The 16,589-nt window shown below is 44.6% G+C and overlaps 1 protein-coding gene across 1 annotated transcript in view; it reads right to left on the bottom strand.

Annotated features, from left to right (window-relative positions):
* Window positions 1-12,064, bottom strand: part of KCNS3 (potassium voltage-gated channel modifier subfamily S member 3) — a 37,930-nt gene extending 25,866 nt beyond the window's left edge. Inside the window, exon 1 of the mRNA XM_050950826.1 lies at window positions 10,401-12,064. The gene's annotated coding sequence lies outside the window, so the exon portion shown is untranslated. The remainder of the gene's footprint in view (window positions 1-10,400) is intronic.
* Between the last annotated feature and the right edge of the window lie 4,525 nt (window positions 12,065-16,589).

Here is a 16,589-nt window from a genome sequence, read left to right as displayed (position 1 = left end):
GGGGAACACTGTAGAACCAGAATAAGCTTTTAATTAAGCACACTCACTGCAACTGTGGGGGAAATTTTAAGAGGAATTTGTTTGTTTTTTATATTTATAAACAGCTGTTTAAAACAAAACAAAAATAGCACTAAATGCCAGTTCAAACAAAATACTATTTAGCTGCAAAAATTAAAGTGTACTTTTCTTTTTCCCCACTAGGACATGTTGAGGGGATAGGGAAGGGGGAGAGGCTGAAACCAACCAAAAATAGTTTTTTTATGGTTGGTTTTTGTTTTTGCTACATTCAAATGAGAACATGGCCAAATATATTTAAATAAAACCTTAGGAAGAGAAAATGCTGACAGGCTGAGAGCACTTTGCCAAGCTTCAACGTGGAGAGAATTAAAACATCCATGATCTAACAGTTCATTACAATATTCACCATACTAAGGGTTAGATTGTCCTTAATCCACACACAGAGGGCAGGGTACAGAGAGCTTCCCCTGGCTTGGATAAGCTGTATGAGAGCCTGCCACAACTGCAGTCCTTGCGCTTGTGGGAACCAGTAACTGCTCCCTTGGGCTCTGATCCTGTAAAGCTCTTAGGATTAGATCAGCGGTTCTCAAACCTTTTGCTGGCATGACCCCATTTTAATGAATTATTTCCTCCCAGGACACCAGACAGCATGGAGTAAGCCATTTTGAAGAGCAAAATGACATCCTTTGCACAATGTGACCTCCTCTCATGCACGTTAAATGGAAGGTCATGTCCCACAGATGCCATTTTGCTCTACAAAATGGCATCCTCTGTGGATCATGACCTTGCGCACACTGTACATGTGAGGTCATGCTGTGCTAGAGCAATATGGCATCTTCCACATACTAGAGATTGCCGCAGCGCCATCTGCTGATGGTCACAACACACTGTTTGAGAACCACTAGGCTAGATTCAGCTCCTCTTGAAGAAGCCAATGGGTGTTTAATCCAACTTCCACTGAAATCCACTTCACTGGGACTTGGATCAGGTCCTTGAAGTCTTTCCATTGATTTTAATCAGAGCTGGATGAGGCTCTTAAGCACATGCTTAATTCTAAGCTCATATGCAGTCCCTTTGCAGTCAATGGGAGCACTCCAAGCTTAAAGTTTAATATGTGCCTTAGTGCCAGGGGCAGCTCTATGTATTTTGTCGCGCCAAGCATGGCAGTCAGGCAGCTTTCGGCAGCATGCCTACAGGAGGTCCGCTGGTAACGCGGATTCGGCGTACCCGCTGCTGAATTGCCACCAAACCGATGGACCTCCCTATCATAACCTTAGTCCCAGATTTGGACCTTAGCGTCCAAAATATGGGGGTTAGCATGAAAACCTCCAAGCTTAGTTACCAGCTTGGACCTGGTACCTGCTGCCACCACCCAAAAAATTAGAGTGTTTTGGGGCACTCTGGTCCCCCTGAAAAACCTTCCCTGGGGACCCCAAGACCCAAATCCCTTGAGTCTCACAACAAAGGGAAATAATCCTTTTTCCCTTCCCCCCTCCAGGTGCTCCTGGAGAGATACACAGACACAAGCTCTGTGAAACTACACAGAGTGACTCCCCCTCTCTGTTTCCAATCCTGGAAACAAAAAGTACTTTCCTATTCCCCCAGAGGGAATGCAAAATCAGGCTAGCAATCCAACACACAGATCTCCCCTGATTTCTTCCTCCCACCAATTCCCTGGTGAGTACAGACTCAATTTCCCTGAAGTAAAGAAAAACTCCAACAGGTCTTAAAAGAAAGCTTTATATAAAAAGAAAGAAAAATACATACAAATGTTCTCTCTGTATTTAGATGATATAATACAGGGTCAATTGCTTAAAAGAATATTGAATAAACAGCCTTATTCAAAAAGAATACAAATCAAAGCACTCCAGCACTTATATTCATGCAAATACCAAAGAAAAGAAACCATAGAACTTACTATCTGATCTCTTTGTCCTTACACTTAGAAACAGAAGACTAGAAAGTAGAAACTGCTTCTCCAAAGCTCAGAGAAAGCAGGCAGGCAGACAAAAGACTCAGACACAAACTTCCCTCCACCCAGAGTTGAAAAAATCCGGTTTTCTGATTGGTCCTCTGGTCAGGTGCTTCAGGTGAAAGAGACATTAACCCTTAGCTATCTGTTTATGACACTCCCACAGGCATGCCGCCAAAGGCTCCCTGTCTGCAGCCCTCACGGCGACCAGCAGGCCGCCTCCCGCGGCTTGCCACCCCAGGCATGCGCTTGGTGTGCTGGTGCTTAGAGCCGCCCCTGCTTAGTGCCATGTAGGATCTCGGCCTTTGAGCAGCCCACCCCCACAGGGAGAGGGACAGTAAGGAGGCAGGGCCTTGATTCTAACCTCAACTACTTAACAACAGCCCTTAGAGGAGGCTGGCTCAATGAAATGACAGTAAGCACTCTGCCTAGTAATAAGTGTTTATTAGATTATTTATTTGTCAACTTCATGAACAAAAGTCAGACCTGCAGCGTTTCTGCTTTGAGCTGTTGACTACCCCAAGTATCTGAATGAGTCAATCACTTTTTTGTTTGGCACCTCTATATCAGTCAAACAACATTCTTACTAATTTGTAGGAAAAATATTTGCTCCTGGCCTGCCCTGCAGACATTAAGAGCAAGTTACAACCGCCTGAAAATAATGGTTTATAATGGAAATATTCACATGCCTTTAATTATGCCTTGCAAAGGGGGCTCTAGTAAAATATCATGGGACCCAACCCTACATTTTTTGTGCATCAACTCTCAATGACTTGAATGGGCGAGTGCCCATATTGGTGTTTACCCTGATGGGTTATGCAATGTTTTCCACTGCAAATATTAGGTGAGCTTTATCATGTATAAATATGTGAATTACAGAGCATTTTAGAGTGAGAGGATTCTACAAAGCAGTCTCTTTTATGTGTAGGTTATCCACAAAAAATCCTGCTGCTACAATAAAATGCTGAAACCCTTATTCAATACATGCCACTTCATTAAAAGTAAAACACTGAAAACTTACTTAAACAGATGTTACAATAATTAGATTTCCCCTTTTCAAAGTCAACCCCTATTTTATGGCCCTATTTGATTTTCTTTTAAGTCATAATAAACAACATTTAACAAAACGTAAAAACAGCTTCGGAATCATTAGCCAATTTGGTAGTTTATAGTTATTTTAACAACTGAAAAACAATTATGATTTTTTAATGATACAATAAAATCCCCAAATTAAAAGGAAAATGCTGTTGAGGAGAGTTCACGTGTTTTCTTTTTAAAATACTTGTGTACTCATTGGTAATAATCATATATTACATTAATAGAATGCATTTAATCTGAAAGCACATTTCAAATTATAGGCCCAATCCTGCTCCCAATGACAAAAGTCCCATTGCTTTATGCAACATGCTCTCCTCAGAAATCATTAGATTTCTGCACTGAAATCTGAATGGTAGCACTAGCTCTCATCATTGGGAAGAGAAGGGATAGTATAGAAGCATGAAGCAGAGAATTAATATTTTATATGCTGATCCCAATACCTGAACCACTTTGGATACAGGCTTTAGATTTGTGCTTAACCAGCAACTGAGGACTATTAAGCTATTAACCCAAGACCAGGAATGTTGCTAGCTGTAAAGATCCCCAGACTGTTAGTTTGCTGACAGCTTGTTCTGCAGCAGCGCTTGAAGGGACTGAGTTGCTGCAATTCTTCTGAAGCTCTGAAGAGTCTAGATGACACACTACATATCACCACACCATAAAGGCTAAGAAATCAGCTCTGAGGAGAGATCAGAGGAAGTGTGTTTAGTTATGTGTGCTGAAGTGTAGAATGTTATGTTGGAACCTTATATTTGAATGGATGAGAAATAAAGTGGAATAAGTCTATATAAGGAACACCAGTGATGTATTGCTTAACAGCCTACATTTAAAAGTTATGCATAGTATTTGGAATACTATTTATAATATATTTTATACTATTTATGTTTTACTGCATTAAATGTCTGTTTTACTAAGGCCAGGTCTACACTACAAACTTACACCGGGATAATTACATCGCACAGAGGTGTGATTTTTCAAACCTGAATGACGTAATTATACCAACCTCACCCCCATGTAGACAGCATTACCACCTCTCATGGAGATGGATTAACTATGCTGACGGGAGAAGCTCTCCCCTTGGTATAGTAGCATCTTCACTGAAGCACTGCAGCTGGACTACAACAGTATTTTAAGTATAGACCTGCCCTAAGGCTATGTCTATCCTACCACTGATGTCAGCAAAACGTACATCGCTCAGGGGTGTGAATATTCCACCCTCATGAGCAGTGTAAGTTACACCGACATAAGGGCCTGTGTGCACAGTACTACGTCTGCGGGAAAGCTTCTCCCACCAACATAGCTTCTGCAGTTTGCAGAGATGGTTTTATTATACCACTAGGAGAGCTCTCTCCCATCAGCATAGAGCATCTTTACCACATGTGTTGTATCGATACAGCTGCACTGCAGCAGTGCATACTGTACAGAAATGGCCTAAGAAACTGTATGGTCCCCTCTTTGAACTTGACTGGGAATCATTAACGCCTACTTCTCAGGATTTTATATACAATAGTCCTCATGTTTAACTCTGTGTACTGCAATCCGAAAAGTCCTGAAAAGACAGGGAGAAGGGGGGGGGCGTTTATCAGAGTTACACGTATTAGTGCCTTAGCGTCCCCCTTCCCTGTTACATAAGACCTAAAGTCAATGGAAGCTTACGGTACCTCCGCTGGTAAAATCAGAGGGAATCTGCCCCTCCAGCCCTGGCTAAAGTAAGCAGTGCTCCCCATGATGCTCCTGCTTAACTAGCAGGTGTAGTGAGAGTGCCCCTTCCTGCTTCAATCTACTTTAATCACAGCTTGGGAGAACTGAAGTACAAGGGTAACATTGCAATGGGCTGAAAATGGAGCTGCCAACCCTTCAGCAAGGGGAAAGAAGATGAGAGCCAGTAGGGTAACAAATTATGCAAGAGAAATCCACTCTGCAGCTTCAAGATCCATCCTGCAGATTGGAAAGGACTGTTTTCCTCTAGAGGAATTAGTATGTATTGGATGCAGGAGAAAACAACAATTCTTGTTGCTGATGCCAGAGAGGAACATTATCAGAGACTGTTCCATGGCAATTTATATTGAAGCTGCCGGATTCAGAGGTCAAGCAGCTCTCACTGCCTGAGTTCTCATTTTCAGATGCAAATCTACCTGGAGCTGTTTTGCTCCATGCCAGCTGCAATCAAAACCACTCTTATTTCCATAGCTGGGGTGTGTGTTTGTACAGGGTGGGCATACTCTCACTCCCACATTAGCAAGATCCTGTTATCCACTCTTACAGTGGGGGATCCCCGTCAGACGTGCCACTGCATGTAGTCCTAGGAGGTCAATCATATTGGATTTTCTATCCCTGAAGGGCATTCTTCTGCAGGCTGTCTCCCGGCTCCTCCTCCAGGAGGCAGAAGGTAAGGCAGGTAGAACAGAAGTTAGCGGGAGCCACATCTCCATTCATATTAACACTTCAGAGAATGGGAAGTAGGAGAGATAAATGGGATAAGCCACTGTGGTAGGAGTGGGGGAGCACAAGAAGATGGAGAACGGAAGGTCATTGCATGGCCATGGAACACTGGAAGGCCCTAAGAGAATACATGTGGGTGAATGGGATAGAGAGAACACGGAAGAAAGCCAAAGGGAACATACACCACCTTACTGGAGTAAGGGAGAGGCAGGAGAGCTCAGTAGAGGAGCAGACAGTATAATATGGGGGAGATAGAGAGAAGCGCTGAATAAGGAGAACCAACGGGGCTGAAGCTGTCAGCCCTTAGGAAACAGGAGCTACTACTAAATGCTGCAGCATACCACCTGAGCAACACAGGCTACCACAAGAGCGTCAAACCTGTCCTTGACTCTCTGCACTAGCCTCCCACAGAATATTGAGACCAGTTCAAGATTTTGGTCCTTAACTTCAAGGCACTTGATGGCCTGTGCCCAAGATATCTAAAAAGATCGCCTAAGGCCCCAGAATGAGAACCACAGTCAACAGCTCCACTCCTGAGGCACAATGGAACTCTTTGCCATAAGGATAAAGCTTGTCTGTGTGGGAGACAGAGCTTTCTTGGGGAGCAGTCTACACTGGAAGAAACTCTCCAGGAACTAAGGACTATCACAAACTTCACCACCTTCAGCTCCAAATGCAAGGCACACTCCCTTGACCGGCCATGCACAATTCCTTGACCTGCCTTCTCTAACACAAACCTAGATCAGTGTGTACAGATCTATTTTTTAAAAAATCCGTACCAAAACACTACACTGCACACAGTATTTCCTTGGCTGGGAGAGGCTGAGAGAGAAAATGAACCACATGTGACAGATACTAGTCACATTAACTTCTGAAAGTGCTCAGATATAACATTGACTAGGGTAGTATAAGAACTTACACAGCATAAAATAGAACAGAATAAATGAAAGAATGGGGGAGAATCAAAGGGGACAGAAAGATAAAAGCAGAGAGAATGATGAACATGGCAAAGAATAATGGAAAAGGACACAGAAGCCCGAAGGAGAGAATAAGAAAATGAACTATGGGCCAGATGCTCAACTAGCGTGAACTGGTGAAGCTCCACTGAAGTCAACAGATCTATGGTCCTAGTCTAGTAAAAAATGTGATTGATCTAGCTACATCATTCAGGACTGTGAAAAGTTTTAGACCCTGTACAATTTAATTAGGTCAACCTAATCCCTAGTGCAGGTAGGTCAACAAAATAATTATTCCATCAACATAGCTACAGCCTCCCAGAGAAAACAGAAAAAACCCTTCTATTGAAATAGAAAGTGTATACACTACAGCAGTACAGCTCTAGCAGCTGTAGTGTAGATACACCTTAAGACCATTTCTACCAGCTGAGAATTTGGCCGTTTAAAAAGAACCAGACTAGGATCTACATATTTTATAAAGAGGAAGCAAGAACAGCATGATTTTGTTTTGTTTTTGAAGAACAGAACAGAAAAGAATAGGGTGACTAAACACAAAAAAGGAAGAAGGGGAAAAAAAGGATAAGCCACTGAACAGAATTAGAAGTTAATGAAAATGGAAGATGGAAGGAGAGAAAGAAAAAGCAGCAAAAAGATGGAACGATGAGAAAAAATAAGCTAGAAAATACCCACGAACAGTAGGCTAGTGGAATAACTTATTCATTCATGAGCCTCCATTTTATTTTATTGTGTTTTCCTGGCAGACGTGCCACAACTCTAAAGTTTGAGAGCAAGGGAATGATGTTGCTTTGGGGATCTGAGTCTTGTATTTAATACTATTACAGTTGGGCAGGTCTTTTGAAATGTAAATGCCCTAGTGGCAGGTAATCACATTCTTCAAATGGCAAGACGAGGCACCGAAAGGATGTTGCAGAACAACTTAAAAGAATCTGAGAGGGATTCAGAGGAAGGTGAACAGGAGGAGCGGCCTGTTTATATATAGTCAGGATGGAGGGAGACCAGCTATTCCTCTCCTAAAGCTAGAGCAGTCAGAGCCCCAACAGAGCATACAGATTCTGAAGGGCAAAAGAAACAAAAACACGCAAATGCCCTTATTTTCTTGCTAACGGGCATTTAATTTACATTAGAAGGGCTGGGTATGTAGAGCTTGATTCACTTCTGTCAGCACTAAGGGGTATAAATAAAACTGGAGTGGAATGCAGGCAGCTACAAGTTAAGGGAGGATACTAATCCTGGGAGAGAGGGCAGGTTGTGTTTCCAACACTGATTTGATGCAGGGGCTCTGCCAGAACATTCCCATAGATAGGGAGAACCAGTGGCAGAGGCTATCAAGGGAATATGCTGCATCAGTATAACAGTAAGCCTGGCAAAGCCACCTCCCCAACCACTTGCAAGGTGCCTTGTACAGCTCCATCTCAACTCCAAGCAGACTTTTTGCACCCAGGAACAACGGTCCAGATCCTCAAACGTATTTAGGAAATCAGTAGAAGTTAACAGTCTACATATCCTTGAGGATTTGGGCCTCTGTGACATTCATTGTGTCAGGGCTGAATCAAGCCACCAGTGTTGATGTTAACTTCCTGACTTGATTGTTACCATTATTCTTCAAAGACTGTAATTAAATTATTAGGGTTATCTTGATTGCCTGATTTATTATTCACTCTGGCTTTTGATTGTTTTATTCTTCCCTTGGGAAATTTTGATATGCCTAGAGTAGTCACAAAAGCCAATGTTTCTTGGTGTAGGATTACCTTTTTTTTGGTGCAAAGGATATTTTAGGGCAAATTCTGATCTCACATAAATCTAGAATAAATATTGACTTCAATGGAGTTACTCTGGATTTACATCAGTGTAACTGAAAGGAGAATCTGATCCCTTCTCATTCCCCTTCTTCTGCTTGTATTTAAGGACATCTTGTTGAAGGACTGCTGACATTCTCGTCCTTGGCTTAGTGCTATGAATTATACACACATGCTTACTTTCTCCGGCAGGAGGAAATGAGGAACGATGCACTCACTGGCTCCTCTTAGAAAGCTGCTTTATATCCTAAATTATCAATATATTTAGTCAATTTTACTTAAATAAGTTTTCTTAAATTGTTCTTCACTTTCAGTTAAATCAAGTGGTGTTGCTCTCCTTTATGTTTGTTCAGCTATGAAAAATTTATTTTAACACCATATATTAAAGAAGTATTTTCAGGACATAACATCCTGCTTAACCCCCTGCTTTTACTATTAGTTTAAATACAGAATCTTGAAAATATTCAAAATTCAGATTTTCCCCCATTAACCAATATTCCCCCCTCTCTCTCCCCCATACAATTCAGTTCAAGAATGGGCTTTGGGGGACATTTTTTCCTAGATCTCTCTGCTCTTGTTATGAATAATTGCTTGGTGACAAACTGGCAACACCCCTAACTGATTCTGTAACCTACTAAGCAAAGTTGTAAAGCCAGCTGTTTCTTGCCAAACTTCTGGGAAACCTGGCCAGTTATTGCTAAAACCAATGATTCAACTCTAGTTGATTATAACAGGGATATATTTTCTTAAAATACTGTCCTCATGATCAAGGAAAATGGCTAAAATAAGAAACCATTGCCCAGAATGCCCACCCTCTGAAAAATCAGTCTCCTTTAATACATCTCATGCTGGACACCCAAAACCTCAGAATCACTAGTCACTTAAAAAACAAAAAAAGAATTGGTGCATGACTATATACAGAGAATTGTATCTATAGGTAAGCAACACTGTTTTTACTGCACTTATTTAGAAGTTACTCTAACTTATTCCATCTTTCCAACTCTTTTGACCTCTGTTAGTGATAGACGCTTAGATAAGAACTTTAATTCTGGGAAAGTAATTGTGGTAAAAGGATTTTTGGTAGCGCCATAAATTCTGGTAATGGAATCAATACACTCCTGCTGTTCAAATCTTGAGGTACACTCTCCTGCTAGATACATCATTGGTACTCTGTTTAAGACTATAGCTCACAGAGAGCAATCAGCAGTTGTACTTTGCATTAGGCAAGAATAAACTGTGCTGGAATGGGGCTGTCAGACTGTGATCCCTGGAAAAGAGTTCTGAAAGTGATCCATGAGGACTGTCATTGTCTCATTGAAACACAGATTTAAATTCTTCATTATAAGAGGAAGGCATTTTAAAAAAAAACACTACCTTGAGCCACAAGCTGGGAATTTACCTCCGGTTTAGCAAGTCTGATCTGAGCCTGCCATCCATGGGCACGGGAGCTGTTTCAGATCCACTTGGCCAGTCTCTTGTAGGACCGAAGGAAAGACTGAGCTCCGCAATGCGAAAGGGACTCAGCTATGTACCTATTCATCTGCCCTGGAGAAGCTACGAACGAGAGTGACCCTTCCCAGCGGCAGCAGTGAAACTAACTAGCTAAGCCCCCGCCTCCCGTCCAAGATCAGACGGGAGTAATCACCTTGCTGCCCACCGGCTCCACGCAGAAGCAGGCGTTTCTTCTAACAGAGGGAAGCCCAGGGCGCTACTAGCCCCAGATATAAGCCAGCGGCTTTCTCGTGTTCGGGGGGGCTTGATTCGTCTTAAGTGATCAGCGCTGGCCCCGGGGCAGAGCCAGTGGCGCTCCCTGCGCGCAGGGATGAACTGTCCCCAGGCACCCAGCAGCAGACGACCACCGAAGCAGCCCCTCAAGCTCCACGGAAACTTGGAGCCCCAGCTCCGCTAAAGGACTCGAGCGAGGAGCGGCGCGAGAAGGGGGGTGCCCGAGAGGCACGAACTAAGTTGCCCTGCTCCGTGGCGCGGGTCGGGAGCAGCCGCTGGAAGTTTGGGGCTCCCCGCCGTAAGGGGCGGGCGGGGTGAGTGGGGAGGAGCGGCCCGGCTGAAAGGCAAAGCCGCCGGCTAGACAAGACATACCTGGGGGAGGGTGCGGCTGGTCCCGGCGCGGAGCTGAGCTGCCCATCCACGCGTCTCTGCGGCTCCCGCAGCGAGCCCCCCGGCCCGGCTCGGATCGGCCCGGCCCGGCTCGGCGCGGCTGGGGGAAGATGCGCAGGCAGAGGTGGGCGGGCTTAGGCACGCAGAGGCGCCCTCCCCATTGGATTTCCCCAGCCCCTTGGCCGCCGCGTCCCAGCTCCGGCTGGGCTGTGCGCACCTCCACTGCGGACACAGCGCCGCCCCCCAGGACTTAGCCTCCCCCACCCCCCGGGGGGCTGTCCGAGGACACCAAGAGCGAGCGGTGCGAGACAGGAGGCTGCCAGAGACCTCAAGCACCAGCAAGTGAAGCCGCCGCTGGGATGGGACTGGGAACATCAACGATCCTGGGCGCTGGTACTCCAGCCAGCCCTGGCCTCAGATCAGACTTCGGGGCTGAGTACTTGCTCTGTTGCCGTGTGTGTGTATTTACCGCTGGGGACAATTAAAATAAATCACCTGACACAGATCCCTGGGAAGTGTTGGGATCTTTCGTGGGAGCCGTGCGCCCCACCCCAGCACGTGTTAGCCAGCGAGGGAAAGTCAAAAACCTCCCATCAGACGGGAAAAGGTAGGAAGCTGGATCCCGCCGATTTGGGGCTCTCCCCCTACCCTTAAAATCTGAACAGAGAGAGCCAATGTCTGTGCCGCTGGAACGCGAAGCACATTGCATCAGGGCACAGCAGCCCTGCAGAGCCCCGCATCCAGCTACATTTTTACCCCACTAACCCTAATTCTACCATATGAATAACGAGCATGTTTAGCTGTTCCTGTTGTACCCGCTCAAACGCCAGATCCTGATGCATCCTCCCAGCTCAACAGCGCCATTAAAACACAGATCTTGTTTCTGTCCACCCCAAAATAAACTGTGCCTCAAAACAGAGAGCGAGTCTTGCTTCTACTATTCCACCAAACTGGATCCCAACACATCCTGGTACAAGAAAGCTGCAAATTCAACTGGAACCTGGATCCTGCTAATTTTTTGGGTACATACCTTGTTCTGCTGTCTGAACTCAGGACACATGCAGCTTCTCCTGGTCCATCAGAATAATTTGGATCCCAGCATAAAAACTCACTGGATCAAACTGGATCAAGGTGCCAGATCAGAGTTTGAGATGCTGTTGTATTGGGATGCATTAAGGTTTGTTAGTTTGGTGCAGTTGGAGTAGCTGAATTTGTTGTGTATATGCCCAGTGGAATTTGAGGGCTGGGGACCAAAAAAACCAGGATCCAGATTTTACCTTTTTCCTCTTATTCAACAATAGTATTGAGCATCACATGTATAATGAAAACATTGATTTACAATAGCTTTCAACCTGCTGATTTACTAATGTGGAAAACAAATCGCTTCATTTGCAGAGGAGAGGGTGCGGAGTGCAAAGTAATTATGCTTATAGGGCACACAGTGTATAAGACATACATTAACATAAATGTGATTTGAATATCATTTAGAATACGATTACATTTGATTGTGATTGCCAGTATTTTAACAACTGCCATCCCTCAGAACACACCCACTGCACACTGACACTATACACACACACTACGTACATACTCTCTTTCTCACACATACAAACACTATACTGTCTCACACAGTATCCACATTACACATGCAAAATTACACATTACACATGCAAAAATTCTTTTTAGGAAATATAGATGTTTTCCTCCTTCTTATAAGCTGTGGAAAATGTATACTCTACCCACAGTACTGAACATTTGGAATGTGTGAGATTTTCCCCCACTCCAGAAACTCTTCTTATGCTTAGGATAATCTTCAAACCAGTACAAGCCTCTTTGTATTGATATAATTGGATCCACACTATAGTTTGCTACAACTTTCTACAGTAGACAAGGCCTTAGACATTCCTGAGCTCAGTGCTGCAACACTTAACTTTTAGACACCTAAGCCCAGATCCTCAGTGGAATTTAGGCACTTAAACCACAGATTTAGATGTGTAAATATTGGGTTTAGGTGCCTAAATCCCAGTTTTGAAAGCATTGTGATCCACAAAACTTCTGCTGAACCTCGTAGGCATGGCCAGCAGGTATAATAGACCTGCAGCCGCCCCCAACTGACACCTGGGCCACGGTGGCCCCACCCCTTCCCTGAGGCCCCCACTGTCTGCTGCTGCTGCTGCCTGCCAACCTGCACTCCACCACCCTGCCCTGGTCCTCACTTCTCACTGCGTCACTTCTCCTCAGGGGCGGGGAGGGACGCTGCAAGCAAGTAGCAGGCACGGGGGTCTAGTGAGGGAGTGAGGTGCTTCAGCTGGGCACTGGGGCTGCTGGCTTTGGGGGGGAGGGCATCACTGGCTCTGCCTGGCACTCGGTGGGGGCTGGCCCAGATTAAGCCTGGCTTGGCGGGTGTAGGGGAAACGGCCTGGCCTGGCGCTCAGACCAGCACTGGTGCTGGCCAGGGCTCCTCCTTTTATGGGGGGGGGGCAGGTTTCAGGGCTTCTGTATGTGAGGCGACAGGGCTTTGGACGGAAGGGGTGGGGCTGGTGGGCTAGCTTCTCCAAAGTAGGGGTTCACTCACCACCCATGCTGGTAGGTGTCTAAACATACTCAACGCCTAAGTTTTCAGGGTAAAAATTCCCTAGCCGCCTATGTTTCTGCTTCTGGGCATGCATGCTGTTGCCTTACTCTAGGCATGCGGATGCCTATCTCACATCACCTTTGGGTGAACACTTTTCACAAAGCAATCGCTCTGTAGCTGGCCTATCTGTCCTTATCCTCAAAGAAAACTTGCACAACATTTTCAAAAGACAAGCCTGGGACTTAAATTCATAACTTCCCTAGACACTAAAAATCATGGACTGCATAGAGACACTGGATTTATGGCTTATTATAACAATCTGTACACACACAATCCACACATACACACACCTGCTTTTCTCCCTCCTTCCTTCCTTTCCTCTCTATTACTGGAAGAGTGTTAATGGGCCACTTCACCTTGATATGTGTGAATTACTTATATTGTATATGTACTTGTATATAGTTACTTGTATTTAGCTGTGATGCTCTGAGTTAGGCCTTGTCTATACTACACAGTTTTGCCAACAAATGTCAGCTTTCGTCGACAAAACAATGGAGACGTACACACTGAAAAGCTCCTCCTGCCGCTTTAACTCCACTGCTATGCTGACAAAACTACCTTGACAAGCAGCATGTTTCCCAGACCTAAAGAAAGAGCTCTGTGTGACTCGAAAGCTTGTCCCTCTCACCAACAGAAGTTGGTCCAATAAAAGGTATAACCTTACCCGCCTTTCTGCCTAATATCCTGGGACCGACTTGGCCACAGCACTGTATATGACAATGGAAAAAGTTAACCAAGGGAAAATTTGGTTCAGACTATGGACTTTTCATTGCCATGTATCTTGTGCAGTCATTAACAATAGCACAAAATGGATCTAAAATGTTATCAAATCAAGATCGTAGCATTGTGCACCCACACAGAAACCTGGTGGAGTGAGGACAATCAATGGGACACAATCATTCCGAGGTACAAAATATATCGGAAGGACAGAACAGGTCATGTGGGGAGGGCAGGGGAGTGGCACCAGGGCCATCCCTAGCTATTTTGGTGCCCTACGCAGCTCCACCATGGCAGGGCGGGTTGTGGGGGCCCCAGGCCTCTGCGGGGGGAGATGGCCCCAGACCTCTGTGGGGGATGTGAGGGAAGAGGGGCTGGCCACTTCCTGCAGGAAGTGGAGTGACTTGGTCCCAGCCTGCTCTGCTTCCCTGGCTCCCAGGCTTGAAGGGAGGGGGGAACTGCCCCCAGCACTTGCCAGCAGTGCAGCTGGGAGCCAGGGGAGCAAAGCAGGCTGAAGCCTGGTCACTCTACTTACCAGTGACTGCAGGCCTGACCGCTTCTGGAGTCCTCAGGGGAGTGGGGGGGGGGGGGGGGGTAGGAAGAGGCAGGGCTGAGGCAGGGCGGAGCAGGAGTGGAGGCCCTGGGGAAGAACCGGAGCAGCAGGGACTGGAGCAGCACGCAGGTGTGCAGGGCACCAGGAAATTTGGTGCCCCAAATTTCCTGGTGCCATACACAGCTGCATACTTTGCGTATGGGTAAGGACGGCCCAGAGTGGCACTATATGTGAAAGAAAATGTAGAATCAAATGAAGTAAAAATCTTAAATGAATCCACATGTTCCATAGAATCTCTACGGATAGTAATTCCATGCTCTAATAAGAATATAACAGTAGGAATCTATTATCGACCACCTGACCAGGACAGTGATAGTAACTATGAAATGCTAATGGAGATTAGAGAGGCTATCAAAATAAAGAACTCAGTAATAGCGGGAGATTTCAATTATCCTCCTATTGGCTGGGTACATGTCACCTCAGGACAAAATGCAGAGACAAAATTTCTCGACACTTTAAATGACTGCTTGGAGCAGCTGGTACAGGAACCCACAAGGGGAGAGGCAATTCTCGATTTAGTCCTGAGTGGAATGCAGGATCTAGTCCAAGCGGTAACTGTAAGAGGACTGCTTGGAAATAGTGACCATAATGTAATAACATTTAACATTCCTGTGGGGGGAAGAACACCTCAACAGCATTTAACACTGTGGCATTTAATTTCAGAAAGGGGAACTATGCAAAAATGAGGAGGTCAGTTAAACGGAAATTAAAAAGGTACAGTGACTAGAGTAAAATCCCTGCAAGCTGCATGGACACTTTTCAAAGACACCAGAATAGAGGCCCAACTTAAATGTATATCCCAAATTAAAAAACACAGTAAAAGAACTAAAAAAGAGCCACTATGGCTTAACATATAAAAGAAGCAACCATGTAAAAGAAGCGGTGAGAGATAAAAAGGCATCTTTTAAAAAGTGGAAGTCAAATCCTAGTGAGGTAAATAGAAAGGAGCATAAACACTGCCAAATTAAGAATAAAAATGTAATAAGAAAAGCCAAAAAGGAGTTTGAAGAACAGCTAACCAAAAACTCAAAAGGTAATAAAATATTTTTTAAGTACATCAGAAGCAGGAAGCCTGATAAACAACCAGTGGTGCCCCTGGACGATCGAGATTAAAAAGGAGCACTTAAAGATGATAAAGTCATTGCAGAGAAACTAAATGAATTCTTTGCTTCAGTCTTCACGGGTGAGGATGTTAGAGAGATTCCCAAACCTGAGCTGTCCTTTGTAGGTGACAAATCTGAGGAATTGTTACAGATCGAAGTGTCATTAGAGGAGGTTTTGGACTTAATTGATAAACTTAGCAGTAACAAGTCACCAGGACCAGATGGCATTCACCCAAGAGTTCTGATAGAACTCAAATGTGAAAATGCGGAACTATTAACTATGGTTTGTAATCTGTCCTTTAAATCAGCTTCTGCACCCAATGACTGGAAGATAGCTAGTGGAACGCCAATATTTAAAAGGGGCTCTAGAGGTGACCCCAGCAATTGCAAACCAGTAAGTCTAACATCAGTACTTAGATTTCCAGAAAGCCTTTGACAATGTCCCTCACCAAAGGCTCTTACATAAATTAAGTTGTCATGGGATAAGAGGGAAGGTGCTATCATGGACTGGTAACTGGTTAAAAGACAGGGAACAAAGGGTAGGAATAAATGGTAAATTTTCAGAATAGAGAGGGGTAACTAGTGGTGTTCCCCAGGGGTCAGTCCTAGGACCAATCCTATTCAACTTATTCATAAATGATCTGGAGAAAGGGGTAAACAATGAGGTGGCAACATTTGCAGACGATACTACACTGCTCAAGATAGTTAAGACCAAAGCAGATTGTGAAGAACTTCATAAAGATCTCACAAAACTACTTGATTAGGCAACAAAATGGCAAATGAAATTTAATGTGGATAAATGTAAAGTAATGCACATTGGAAAAAATAACCCCAACTATACATACAATATGATGGGGGCTAATTTAGCTACAGCTAATCAGGAAAGAGATCTTGGAGTCATTGTGGATAGTTTTCTGAAGACATCCACGCAGTGTCCAGTGGCAGTCAAAAAAGCAAACAGGATTTTAGGAATCATTAAAAAACGGATATTGATGAAGATCAGACCCAGGACTGACTCCAGGATCCCGCTAGATACACACTCCCAGTTTAACAGCTTCCCTGGTTAACCTAAGATGTACACATCAGCGCACCCAAACACTGTT

The sequence above is a fragment of the Gopherus flavomarginatus genome, chromosome 4 (genome assembly GCF_025201925.1).
Source record: "Gopherus flavomarginatus isolate rGopFla2 chromosome 4, rGopFla2.mat.asm, whole genome shotgun sequence".
In the NCBI taxonomy this organism is placed as follows: Eukaryota; Metazoa; Chordata; order Testudines; family Testudinidae; genus Gopherus; species Gopherus flavomarginatus.
This window is presented reverse-complemented; position numbering and strand designations above follow the sequence as displayed.